We start from the raw sequence: 13,589 nt of genomic DNA on the forward strand, positions 1-13,589 counted from the left end.
ATGTATGGTACAAACTGCATCACTAATAATTATAAAGGACACAGTCATTAATTGGAGCCAAGTCTGTGTTACCAGCGAGCTTTGCCGGTGGGCACCCCCCCCCACCCCCTTTGCGCCTTCACTGTTTACAATTTAGTTATTTAGCTGACGTTCTCAGCCTGACTTCTGGCCGGGTGTTTAACAGTGGAACAAGTCAGCACATTCTATTTCTATAAGGGGGGGGCAAAGCTGCCGAAGAAAAGTGAGAAAAAACTTATAATGCAAATACGGGAGATGATTTGGAGATTCTGCGATATGTAAAACATCCCAGTAAATAAATAAAATATGGTAAATATTGTGGTGAATATGCAGTCGAGGCAGATCCAAGCACATGCACATCATTAACTCATCCAACCTGTGTGGTGTTGGGTGGAGGAGGAAAAGGGAAGGACAGAGGGATGGAGTCAAAGACAGACAAAGGGTGGGAAGAAGAGAGAAGGGGGTGTTAAGTAGAACAATGCAAAGACAGAGATGATGCTGAGAGAAACGAAGGGTAAAACAGAAATGAGGGAAGGCGAGGTAAAAAAACAAGCGCCACTAAAACGGAGTAGAGAGAAGGGAGAAAGTTAGAGCCAAACGGGGGGTGGGGGGGTGTAAGAGAAAGAAGAACAATATCCAGGAGTCAGACAAGCGGAAACTTCTTCTCAATGGAAAGAGGTGGCACTTCACACCCTATAGTTCTATCCACATGAAAGAGCTCATTCCAGAGGCAAGACGTGGACCGCACCACATCACACACACCACACACCAACACACACGCCATTTGAGCGAGGAGTGTATTTCTTCCATCAAAGTCTGGTGGAAATCTCTTGTGCACTCAATGCAACATTCAGTTATTACTAGTTGGTATACCAGTTGTGTGTGTGGTGGGTGTGTGCTGTGGGTTTGGGTGGGTGGGGGGGGTGGGGGGGACAGGTTCCATTTGCCACAGAAACAGCACAACACAAAATGATTACTCAAAGGTCCGCATGTGATTTTTATTCAAGGTCAGAGTTATGAGTAACGATTGGCAAAATATCAGTTAATCGGCTCACTTCAGACTTTTGAGCAACATAAATGCAAGTTCACTACTCGGTTTATATCGCAGAAACGTTGTCTGCATTAAGGTTTGAAATGTAGAACCACACTTGTTCCTTGCACTGGATTCTGGATCCTTGATTTCAATTTTGCAATTAATCCCCCCCATATGGAACATCCCTAACAATTTAGTGATCAATTATAAAATGTGTTTCAAAACAGAAAACGTTACACATCATAAGGAATTGCATTCATCCCCCCCCCCCTCCACACAGTTGCTTGGAACCGAGGGGAAAACGGAGGATTAAAATAAGATGATTCTACGGAAGACGTAATTATCTTCACTCGAGCTTCTGCATGGGAAAGTTGCCGTCGACGACACCATTTTCACCATCACACTCTAATTCTGCAAGAAGACTGACGAGGAAGTGAGAAGACACACTGGGACTGAAGAGAGTTTAACACGTCTTTCACAGAACACACGTGTGTGTCATCATAGCAGCATGAGCAAGGAGAACTAGCATTAGCTTGAGCCAGGTTATGTGATGTTTATTAAAAAGGAGCTCATTTATAGCTTTTTGGGCTGTTTTCGCCCTTTCCATTTATGTGTTATGTATCTTTTACTTGTGCAAAGTGATAATTGTAAAAGTAAAAAGCCAAGAGTCCCCCCCAACGGGGACTTAGCCTCTCCAGAAACCTGTTCACCAACGCTCAACAGCTCTTATAGTAGAGTCCTACCTGTACTGTCGGACCAAACTGACGTCCTTGGAACACGTATATGTCACCTAGCTCTGCGTAGCCGCCCTCATACTCTGCTTCTGATTGGCTAGTAGTCCTTACCCAGTACTGTCAGGGACACCTCATACTCTGCTCTGACTGGCTAGTAGTCCTTACCTAGCTACTGTCAGGGCACCCTCATACTCTGCTTCTGACTGGCTAGTAGTCCTTACCTTGGTACTTTCAGGGCCCACCCTCATACTCTGCTCCTGACTGGCTAGTTGTCCTTTCCTGTGTGACTCCCAACAAAGATGGAAGAGAAGTAAGATGTCTCACTTGTAGCTAAAACAGTGAGCTCAACACACAGGGTGAAAAGAGGAGCTGCAGCAATGTGCAGTGCAACAAAAAAAATTTTTTGAAAATGAAACCATGCAAACCTATTCTGGAACAACCTGTAAATACAAATTGGAACCTGAAAATGGCATAATAGGAGCACTTTAAAACTTTACTGTCTGACAAGCAGGTAACCATAACGCGATGGTCAACATAAGATCATACTTCACGTAGATGGTAGATGGTAATGATACCTGATTATTCAAATTGGAGATCATTAAAAATAATGTTGAGTCACTTTGTGCATGTGAAAAGATATTGTCGGACTCAGTAGTTTTCTCTGGACCCCTGCCAAACCTGATCAGCGGTGACATGTACAGCCGCATGTCATCCTTCCACAGCTGGTTGTCCGGGTGGTGCCCAGCTAATGATGTGGGCTACGTGGACAACTGGAGTGCATTCTGGGTAAAGCCTGGTCTAATTAGGAGAGACAGCATTCATCCCACTTTGGACGGAGCCGCTCTCATATAAAAAAAATCTGAGTTTGCGCCCCCGAGTCTATTATCGGCCATAAACCATGACAACCCGAGTCTGATATCAGTAATCAGAGGTGCAGTGCAGTGGGCTCCTCTGTGCTTCCACTGGGTCAGTCACCCACTCATATTCTAATAACCATGGTGTCTGTCCCCCGACTCAGATCGAATAAATCAAAGGTTAACACAAGAGGGGCTATACTTAATAACCTAATTGGAATTAAAACTACCACAGCAATGATAAAACAGAATAGGAAAATTTGATGTGGACTATTAAATGTTAGATGCTTGCTGCCATCTATTATTCAAGTATGTTAATTAATCCTAAACTAAATTATAACTCGTTTGAAAGCCTTGTTCTTATTCAACATCCAACATGGAAAACTTTAGAGCCAATTATATTTGTTGTTATTTACCGAGCTCCAGGACCATGCTCTGAAGTTTTATCTGAATTGTCAGAGTTTTTGTCAGGTGTAGTCCTTAAATTAGACAAAATACTCATTGTAGGTGATTTTAATATCCATGTGGATGTTGACAACTATAGCCTTAGTATTGCTTTCAACTCACTATTCAATATTCAATTGGTTTCAGTAGGAGTGTGCCTAAGGCCACTCACTGTTTTAACCACACCCTCGACCTTGTGCTGACATATGACATTGAAATTGAAGATGTAATTGAATTTCTGCAGAATCCTTTATCATCAAACAATTCTCTAATAACTTTTGAAATTCTTACTACCCGAACACAATAATTTAAATTAAAGCTTCTACACTAGATGCCTATCTGACAGTGCTATTGCTAAATTTAAGGAATATACTGTATTCCAACAACATTTAATTTAATTCTGTTCCTTTGTATAACAGAGGACCTTTATGTTAATTTTAGTCCCGACCAAATTGATACATTTGTAGACAGTGTAACAACCTGCCTACGGACGACTTTAGACTCTGTTGCTCCTCTCAAATAAAAGATGATGAAGCAAAGGAAACTAGCCCCTTGATATAACTCACAAACTTGCAAATTAAAAAAAAAAAAAAAAAACTTGAAAGTAAATGGCGTTCCACCAAGCTGGAAGAATCTAATCTGGAAGTAAATAAGAACAACCCAAGGTTTCATGTTACATATATATATATATATATACATATGTTGCAGTAGCTCCGTCTTTCTTCTTTTTACTTTAACTTTTTAACAGTCTTTTTGTCCCCACAGACATCCCCACTGAAATCTGGAGGAGGACACATCGAGGTTGCAGAGGTGGAACAAAACAGTGAGGGAGAGGGGGCCAGGCAATGGAGACTTAGAAGAAGGAGATTTAAGCTGTGTCTTCCCTTTCTCATCATGGGCAATGTGAGGTCACTGGCTAATAAGATAGACGAGCTAACAGCTAACAGAGTGTAGTTTAATGTGCTTCACAGAGACTTGGCTACACTCGGATAGTGCCCTCATAGTGATCTCGGGTGACTTCAACCACGTCACCATGACCACCACACTAACCAACTTCACCCAGTATGTGAGCTGCCATACTAGAAAGGAGAGGACCCTAGACCTCCTGTATGCTAATGTTAGGGACGCATACAGCTCTTCCCCCCTCCCCCAATGGGCAGATCCGACCACAACCTGGTCCACATCAACCCCTGCTATGTGCCTCTGGTGAAAAGGCAGCCTGTGACCACAAGGACAGTGAGGAGATGGTCAGAGGAGGCCAATGAGACACTTCAGGGATGTTTTGAGGTGACAAACTAGGATGCACTCTGTGAGTCACATGGAGAGGACATCAATGGACTGACTGAGTGTACAGTGGTGTGAAAAAGTGTTTGCCCCCTTCCTCATTTCCTGTTCCTTTGCATGTTTGTCACACTTAAGTGTTTCGGAACATCAAACCAATTTAAACAATAGTCAAGGACAACACAAGTAAACACAAAATGCAATTTGTAAATGAAGGTGTTTATTATTAAAGGTGAAAAAAATCCAAACCATCATGGCCCTATGTGAAAAAGTGATTGCCCCCTAAATCTAATAACTGGTTGGGCCACCCTTAGCAGCAACAACTGCAACCAAGCGTTTGCAATAACGTGCAATGAGGCTTTTACAGCGTCCTGGAGGAATTTTGGCCCACTCATCTTTGCAGAATTGTCCTAATTACTCTTGGGGTAATTTTTTTTAAGGATCTTCTGGTGGACCTTACTGTGTCAAGCAGCTCCTATTTAAGTGATGCCTTGATTGTGAACAGGTGTGGCAATAATCAGGCCTGGGTGTGGCTAGAGAAATTGAACTCAGGTGTGGCAAAACCACAGTTATAGTATGTGTTAACAAGGGGGGCAATCACTTTTTCACACAGGGCCATGACGGTTTGGATTTTTTTCACCTTTAATAATAAACAGAGCAGCAGAGGAGTTGAAGGCAGCTTGGACCAGAGTTCTTTAACAGATTTGATGCACCTGCTCCTGCCCATACCCGCATTAACTGCTGGTCACCTCCAACACCCTTACTACCTACCCCCTCCCCCCCTCCACTTGTCCCTTGCCCTCTCCTTGGGAGATCCCACCTCCCCCTCCTCTGGCCCTCAGGTGAAACACCTCTCCCAGCTGACCCGCCCCCTCCCCCTACCCACCTGTGACCTCTGTGTGCCTCACCAGGTGAGAACAGCTGATCAGACTCCACCTAATAAGGGTCCCAGGCCCTGATGGTGTTCCAGTCTGGGTGCTCAAGCCTGTGCCCCCTAGCTATGTGGATTCCTTCACCAGTCTTCAACCTGAGCCTTAGCTTCAAAGGGTCCCTGTGTTGGAAGACGTTTTGCCTCGTTCCTGTGCCAAAGACGCCACGGTTCCAGTGACTCCAAGGACTACAGACCCCTGGCACTGACCCCCCACTTTATGAAGTGGCTGCGGCCCATGGTCAGACTTCTCCTGGACCCCTTCCAGTTCGCCTACCAGCCCCAACTGGGAGTTGAGGACGGCATCATCTTCCTGCTCAACCGCATCTACGCCCACCTGGACAGGCCGGCGAGCGCGGTGAGGGTCATGTTTTTTTACTTCTCAAGTGCTTTCAACACCATCCGGCCGGCCCTGCTGGGTGAGGAGCTGACAGCGATGCAGGTGGATCCCCTCCTGGATTGTTGACTACGTGACTGGCAGACCACAGTGTGTGCGCCTGCAACACCGTGTGTCAGACAGCGTGGTCAGTAACACCAGGGCCCCACAGGGGACTGTCCTCTCTCCCTTCCTCTTTACCATCTACACCACAGACTTCAACTACCACACAGAGTACTGCCATCTCCAGAAGTGTTCTGATGTCTCTGCTGTGGTTGGATGTATCAGTGGGGGACTTTGTCACAAGTTGTGAGCAGAACCATCTACAGCTCAACATGACAAAGACTAAGGAGCTGGTTGTGGATCTAAGGAGAGCCAAGGCAGCAGTGAGCCCTGTTTCCATCCAGGGGGTCAGTGTGGACATAGTGGAGGACTACAAATACCTGGGAGTGCACTTGGACAATGAACTGGACCGGGCCAAGAACACTCAAGCCCTCTACAGGAAGGGACAAAGCCGTCTCTATTTTCTGAGGAGGCTGAGATCCTTCAACATCTACAGGACAATGCTGAAGATGTTTTATGAGTCGTTGGTGGCCAGTGCTATCCTGTTTGCAGTTGCATGCTGGGGCAGCAGGCTGAGGGTAGCGGACGCCAAGAGACTCAACAAACTGATCCGCAAGGCCAGTGACGTTGTGGGGGTGGAGCTGGACTCTCTGTCGGTGGTGTCTGAGAGGACGATGCTGTCCAAACTGCATGCCATCTTGGACAATGTGTCACACCCACTCCATGGCTTGCTGCTCAATCACAGGAGCACTTTTAATGAGCACTTTATGGATCAATAAAGTATTTCTGATTCTAATTTTGATTTCTGATATATTTATGTATAGTATGTAAATGCAAATATGTATTTATTACATCAGGTTGTCAGATTGTAACCTTCTTGGGCTCTTAAGCCTCTGACTTTTGAACTAATGTGACAACCCTTATTTTCTATGGGCTATAATAGCTACTCCATGATTCAAGTTGATTAAAGCCTATATACAGCCTATGTATACAGCATTTGTTGTAATAGTGCTTTTTGCCACCTTGTCCATATTCCCTTTAAGTACAAATTGACTGAATGTGTCTGTAAGTGGTGCGCTGAATTGTCTATTCCAGGTCCGCCCAGGCGGTCTCGGCAGAGTGCTTGTTTTACATCTCATCGAGTGTGTTTTTACAGATCATTGTTTGCGAATGGAATGAACCCCCTCCTGTGTGCCGTTCTTGTGTGCCTATGAAAAGCTCTTATCTGGTGCCCAGCAAGAGAGACAATCACTGGCAAGAGAAAGAGGGGGAGCAAAGGAGAGATAAAACAGAGAAAGTCAGCAGAGGCTACCTAAGCACAAATAGAGGGGTTGAAAATTGAGGAAAAGAGAACAGAGAAAGGGAGAAAAGGGTAAAGACATTGCACGGTATCATCCTCAAAGTGGGAGAGTGTTGGGGCAGGTATGGAATTCCAATAGCGAGGAGAAGAAAGGGAAAATGAACTTTAGATGGATAGTTGATGGAGGATAGACTTGGACAGAGGCAGAAATGTCATCTATTTATTTATAATATAAACTCCCAAGGGTGGTATTCAACACTGATCAAAAGTGACCATCATAAAGAGTTCACATTAGTCACATGGTGTCAGAAACAATCCCTGAGTAATTAAGCTGTAAAACTAAGATCCACTCTAACTACACGTTATAAATTGTATACTGTATCACATAGTTTGATATCACACTGTCTCTTTAATATGTACACATCAAAATATGTATCTAAATATGCGGTACATGTTATTAGGGAGACAGAATGGACCCAAATGCAAGACTTAACTGAAGACTGAACTTATTAAATAATAACAAGGAAGGAGGTGTGGGGAGGTGGACGCCAAGAACAGGAGTGAGGGAAAAAGAGCTGGGAGGTCTGGGGTAGGATGGCGAGGGATCCGAGGGCTGGGGTAGGATGGCGAGGAACCCGAGGGCTGGGGTAGGACGGCGAGGGATCCGAGGGCTGGGGTGGGATGGCGAGGAACCCAAGGTCTGGGGTAGGATGGCGAGGAAACCGAGGGCTGGGGTGGGATGGCGAGGGATCCGAGGTCTGGGGTGGGATGGTGAGGGATCCGAGGGCTGGGGTAGGATGGCGAAGGGTCCGAAGTCTGGGGGAGGATGGCGAGGATCCCAGGGCTGGGGTGGGATGGGGAGGGAAAAAACACAAGTAGAGGTAAGAGTCACGAATGGACAGAAACGGGTAAGTACGAGGTTTTCTCTGATCTGGGTGGCTGGGACAACGATCAAGCAAAGATGCTGAGTTTGAGTACTGGTCTTGCTTAGTCAGATGGCAGGAGTAGGGGAAGGGGGAAAACACAGGAGACACAGAGAGAGGCAGGACCAAGAGAGAAAAAGCAAAACAAATAGGAACTAAAGAACTGCTAAACAAAACAGCCAGCCGACTCCAACCACCACAGCACATACTCTATCAACCTCTTCTCGGCTTTGAGGCTCTCAGGTTTCTTATCAGCTGCACTAATCCTATATCTTGCATTGTCATTTACTGTCCACCAAAACTGAACAGCACATTTTCATCTGAGTTGTGTGATTGCATTGCTGCTGCGGTAGTCAAGTCTGATCAAGTGATGATGGTTGGTGAATTTCATTTCCATGTAGATGATGCAACAAATGCACCAGCAGGTGCTTTTATTAGTCTAACAGAGTCTTTTAACCTTTTAACACATGTAAAGGGTCCACCATAACCGGGGTCAAACCCTTGATCTATTTTTTACCTTGGGCATGACACTAAGCTCTCTAAAATGTAATGATTTTTATCTCTGATCTTACATGTTTCATCTTTGATATTGTTTTACATCAAAATGGGTTAGGTAAGGACTGATCCAGTGCCAGAATCGGAAGGCTGACTTTTTATGATCTGAACAACAAAACAAGCATTAGAAAAACTTTTTATTTACCCAAAAACTTGTCAACCTGTGAATCTGTATCCCAGAAGCGTGCATGTTGTTGAACATGACGCTTTGAAGGGCCATTGCAAGACATAAATGTCATGTGGACCAACAGTACAACTAAGAGGGACACATTTTAAAATGTGTCAACAGTTTGACTGAGTGCCAGTATTGGACAGAGGTGTTAAAAAGGGTCGTAGCCGATGTGATATTTCGTTCTGAGCATTGGCTTGTCTTTAGAGCACACACACACACACACACACACACACACACACACACACACACACACACACACACACACACAGTATTCTTGGTTCTATTCTACGTGAATTTGCGAGATCTCGTGGGTCCTCGAGACTTCAGCTGTCAGTCATGAGTCAGTTATTATCTCAGAAAAAACAGGCAAAAAACAAAACATGTTTTTCTTTAATAATGAGTCATTATCTTCAAAAAAGAGCTCTGTTTTTGCCGCTGTTTTTCTGAATTAATGATGAAAGGTGAAAACAAGCAATTTTCAACACAAGCGGATGCATTACCTAAAAAACTTCACAGTGCTAGAACACACTGTGGAATACTACTACTTTTGATAATACTGGGGACTGCACTCATTGTGAAGAGAAGAAGACAGTAGAGCATGTCCTAGCCTCCCATTGCAGACCCTCTTCCATTTAGTCCACACAGTATTCCGGGATGGGAGAAAAACGTGTTCTGGTTTATTGTCTTTAAACCAATCACAATCATCATGGGCGGGGCTAAGTGCCAAATGGAGCCACGGTGCCGCTGCTAAATAGTCTCAGGAGGGAACTTGTTTTGGTGTACGCTCAAAAGTAGTTTAAGTCATGCAACAGAAAACTCCGATTGGACAGATAGTCTAGCTAGCTGTCTGGATTTACCCTGCAGAGATCTGAGGACCAGGTAACCATAGTCCTCTGACTGGACAGATAGTCAAGCTAGCTGTCTGGATTCACCCTGCAGAGATCTGAGGACCAGGTAACCATAGTCCTCAGATTGGACAGATAGTCTAGCTAGCTGTCTGGATTTACCCTGCAGAGATCTGAGGACCAGGTAACCATAGTCCTCAGATTGGACAGATAGTCTAGCTAGCTGTCTGGATTTACCCTGCAGAGATCTGAGGACCAGGTAACCATAGTCCTCAGATTGGACAGATAGTCTAGCTAGATGTCTGGATTTACCCGGCAGAGATCTGAGGACCAGGTAACCATAGTCCTTAGATTGGACAGATAGTCTAGCTAGCTGTCTGGATTTACCCGGCAGAGATCTGAGGACCCGGGAACCATAGTCCTCAGATTGGACAGGTAGTCTAGCTAGCTGTCTGGATTTACCCTGCAGAGATCCGAGGACCAGTTAACCATAGTCCCCAGAAATCCACCGGAGTATAAAATTACGACACAAAGAAAGCAGAAAGTAACAGACATGTGGTCGAAAAGGACATCCGGCAAATTTTGGGTTGTACCTAACTAACCCGGAAGTGGAGCGTCACGGAGAGAGACAGCTTGTCCTGATTCCATGCAGAAAGTATATACAAGGAGGAAGAGTCATGTTTACAGGGTGACAGAAGTTAGGACAAGTGGAAATCAGGGTCAAAGACGTGCTTGACAGTGGGGTCACCGTGAAACAGAAGAAAGAATGTATTTACATTTTTGAAAAAACACCAATCTAATTAAATGATTGTAATGGGATAGAATAATAACTGATGGTTAGTTCCAGTAGGAGGCAGTAATGCAATATATGGGATGAGATAACTGGAAGATTGCTGGAAAAGGATGTTCAATACATCCAGTTTCAGTTTGATCACACATAATGTCTTCAGCCTGCAGGTTGCCGGCCTAACACAAGCAGAGCGTTACTATGGCATCAGCGAAAGTAGCAGTCAACAGCCGGGCAGCGACCTGTTGTTACAACAGGTGTGGACACGCTGGACAGTCACCTGGTAGCGCTGGTAGCTAACTTTATTCAGCCAGCTGTGCAGCTCCAGTCAGGATCGGGTACAAGTAACAGTACTTCTATAACAATGTATGGTTATCTGATCCTCTTTGTTTTTCAAATACAAACTTTAATTTTGGTTGATGAGAGAAGCAATGAATTACACAGTAAAGAGTCAAACAAAGAGATAGATTGACACAATGACAACAGACACTGAGATATGCACACACACAGTGAGAAATACTTACTGAGAGAAGCTTACAGAGACTGGTAGACAGACAAATACTACATATCCACCAGTGCAAACATCAACACACAACCACACACAGAACTCATCCAATGGTAACTCGGCCATGTGTGATACCCGCATGCTGTGTGTGGTAGCTGCTGGAGATTCTCACTGATCCTGACACTGATCCCACATTTTGACTGGGACCAGCCTCTCCCACTGACACAAAGCAGACAAACAGAGCACGTCTGATCCCACATAACAAGAGTAATCCCATCACTCTATTTCTCTAATGCACACACATATGAACACACACACACACACAAACACACAACATGATGGGATTTGAGTCAAGGTTGACTGCATGAGGGTCTTTGAAGGTGATAACCATACTGACAGATGGAATGGATTTAAGTGAAAACAGATATAAAATAGAGACTACTATGCTAAAAAAAATCTGATGTAGAGATAACAAGGTAAGTGTAAGTTGTAGGAAGTGTCAAACAAAAGATGTAAGGTTTTTTCAGCCTGAGATGGAGCAGTAGGGGCCTCCACAGATGCTGAGGGGCCCTGTTTTCATCTTATCTGAAGGGATTCAAGCTCCATGTAAGGGCAGGTGTGTCGGGGGGGGGAATCACCAGACGCTTCCCAATACGATATCATCACAATACTTATGCCACGATACGATATTACTGCAATTCTAAACACATTGCAATATTGCAATTTCTAACCTTTTTTCAAACTTCTAATTTTTTCCCAATTTCCAATGATGTCCCCAAAAGGAAACTCTGTCAACATGTGTTTTATCTAAAAAGATACATTTCTTGTTTTTTTCATATCATTTTAATTTTATCGCTGCATAATGGGACTGTCAAGCAGACAAACTGACCAACACCTATACAATAAAAGATCCATACTTGGTGCCTGTGTATTGATACAGCATTGCCATTGGAAATATTTTGATATATCTATCAAAATCTCACAATTAAAATGAAGCATTAATGCAGAGGACGGTAAACCTGCACAAATAAGCCAACGGAAAGTGTGTATTTCTCAAAGCAAACTGTGCTACCAAGCAGATATTACTTCCGTGCTGTTGGGCCATTTACACTCATTTAAATGTAACATGCAACATTTGGTGCAAAATACTATGCAAATGAGCCATGTTGCAAAAAAGATGAGCAATTTCAGCCACGCAGTTACAGTGAAATAACTAGCGGTGTCGGAGAGTTGGTGGTAATGAAGCGTATTTTAAGGGGTGTCCTCGACATGAAATCATCCCAGTTTTGAGGAACGCTTCTGCACCTCGGCAGTCAGGACCTGTAGCTCACGTGTAAACATTTCATTTTTCCCTTTTCTCTATGCCATTGTTCTGCTGAATGTGTTCTTTGTACAACGACAACATTTATACTTGTATCCAGATGCAAATCATTATTGCCGTGTTTGCGCTGTAATATAATTAGAACAATATATTTGGGGAATTTGGGGAATCTTTGTGCAGATAGTGATTGCAAGTGATGCACAATTCAGGGTTGCTAACAGCAGCTGCAATCCAGTCTTTGTGAAGTTAGCCTGAAAGACTACTAATTGCTAATTGAGGGAAAACATTCTTAACCCGTGTGTTGTCCTCGTGTCAAATTTGACCCATTTTCAGGTTTTTCATCGTAAAAAATGTCTCTTCGAAATAAGCTGAAAATGTCAACGATAGAAATATAAAAATAACTTTGGAAAAAACATCAAAAAAGCAACCACAACATTGAAAAGTGACAAAAATGTCAGAAAAAGCGATAACTTTTTTTCATGGTTGACGGAAGGACAACACAAGGGTTAAAAGGAAAGGACAGAAACGCAATCTCTGACACGGGTTTGACATATAATAGAAGCTGAACAGGTTTTGCAGTGGCGTTCAGAATTCGAACCTTTAGAAATTAGAACAGGTATGCTACCGGTAAACTTTTTCAGCATTACAGTATTGTACTGTAAAATATAGAGTATTGCAAAGGCATTTGTGGCTCTAAGCCATTCATTTACTGCACTGCATTGTAAGAATGAGGTTGGTTATCATGCTGTATTGCAATATTTTGTAACATAGTAACTACTGCACACACTCTGTCACACTGTTTTTGAATTTTCTACCGAGTGGAAAGACAAAGTTATCATAGAGGATGAGGACACATGTTTACAGATGTATAATAAGATGTAATAGGATGCCCAAAATAAGAGATCATATCTTGAATAATAAAAATTTGGGGCCAGATTTGCCTTTTTTTAATTCCTAATAATGCTTAGACATCATGCATTTTCTATTATGTATTGTGATGATAATGCCTTGTGTTTAGGTTTTGTTGTTTTGTTCATCATTGATATTACTGTGACAACTGATATGATGGGAAATCTGATAGGATGATGTCATCTAGGCGTGGTGACACCTTTGATTTAGGAGAGGTGAACAGGTGTAACGGAAGAGCAAACAATGTTCAACCGCATAAACACATTATACACATAAAAACCTTTAATAGAATACTTTTTTTGACGTTTATTGATTTCTTTATTTTGAAATCTAAATGAATTTTCATGACCCTCAAGTATTTTTGTGACTTTACCTTGGAGTACTGAAACCCAGGACAGAATTTGCATTTGCTTTTATAAATTTGTTGTGTATCTTAGCCTTGTATATTGCGTAAGTAGCCTTTTTACAAATCATACAGCTTGCCATTGTTTGATTTTCAGACTGAAAATATAGCCACACAGCGATCTTCTTCATCGCCATT

Source organism: Etheostoma spectabile, chromosome 2 (assembly GCF_008692095.1).
Source record: "Etheostoma spectabile isolate EspeVRDwgs_2016 chromosome 2, UIUC_Espe_1.0, whole genome shotgun sequence".
In the NCBI taxonomy this organism is placed as follows: Eukaryota; Metazoa; Chordata; class Actinopteri; order Perciformes; family Percidae; genus Etheostoma; species Etheostoma spectabile.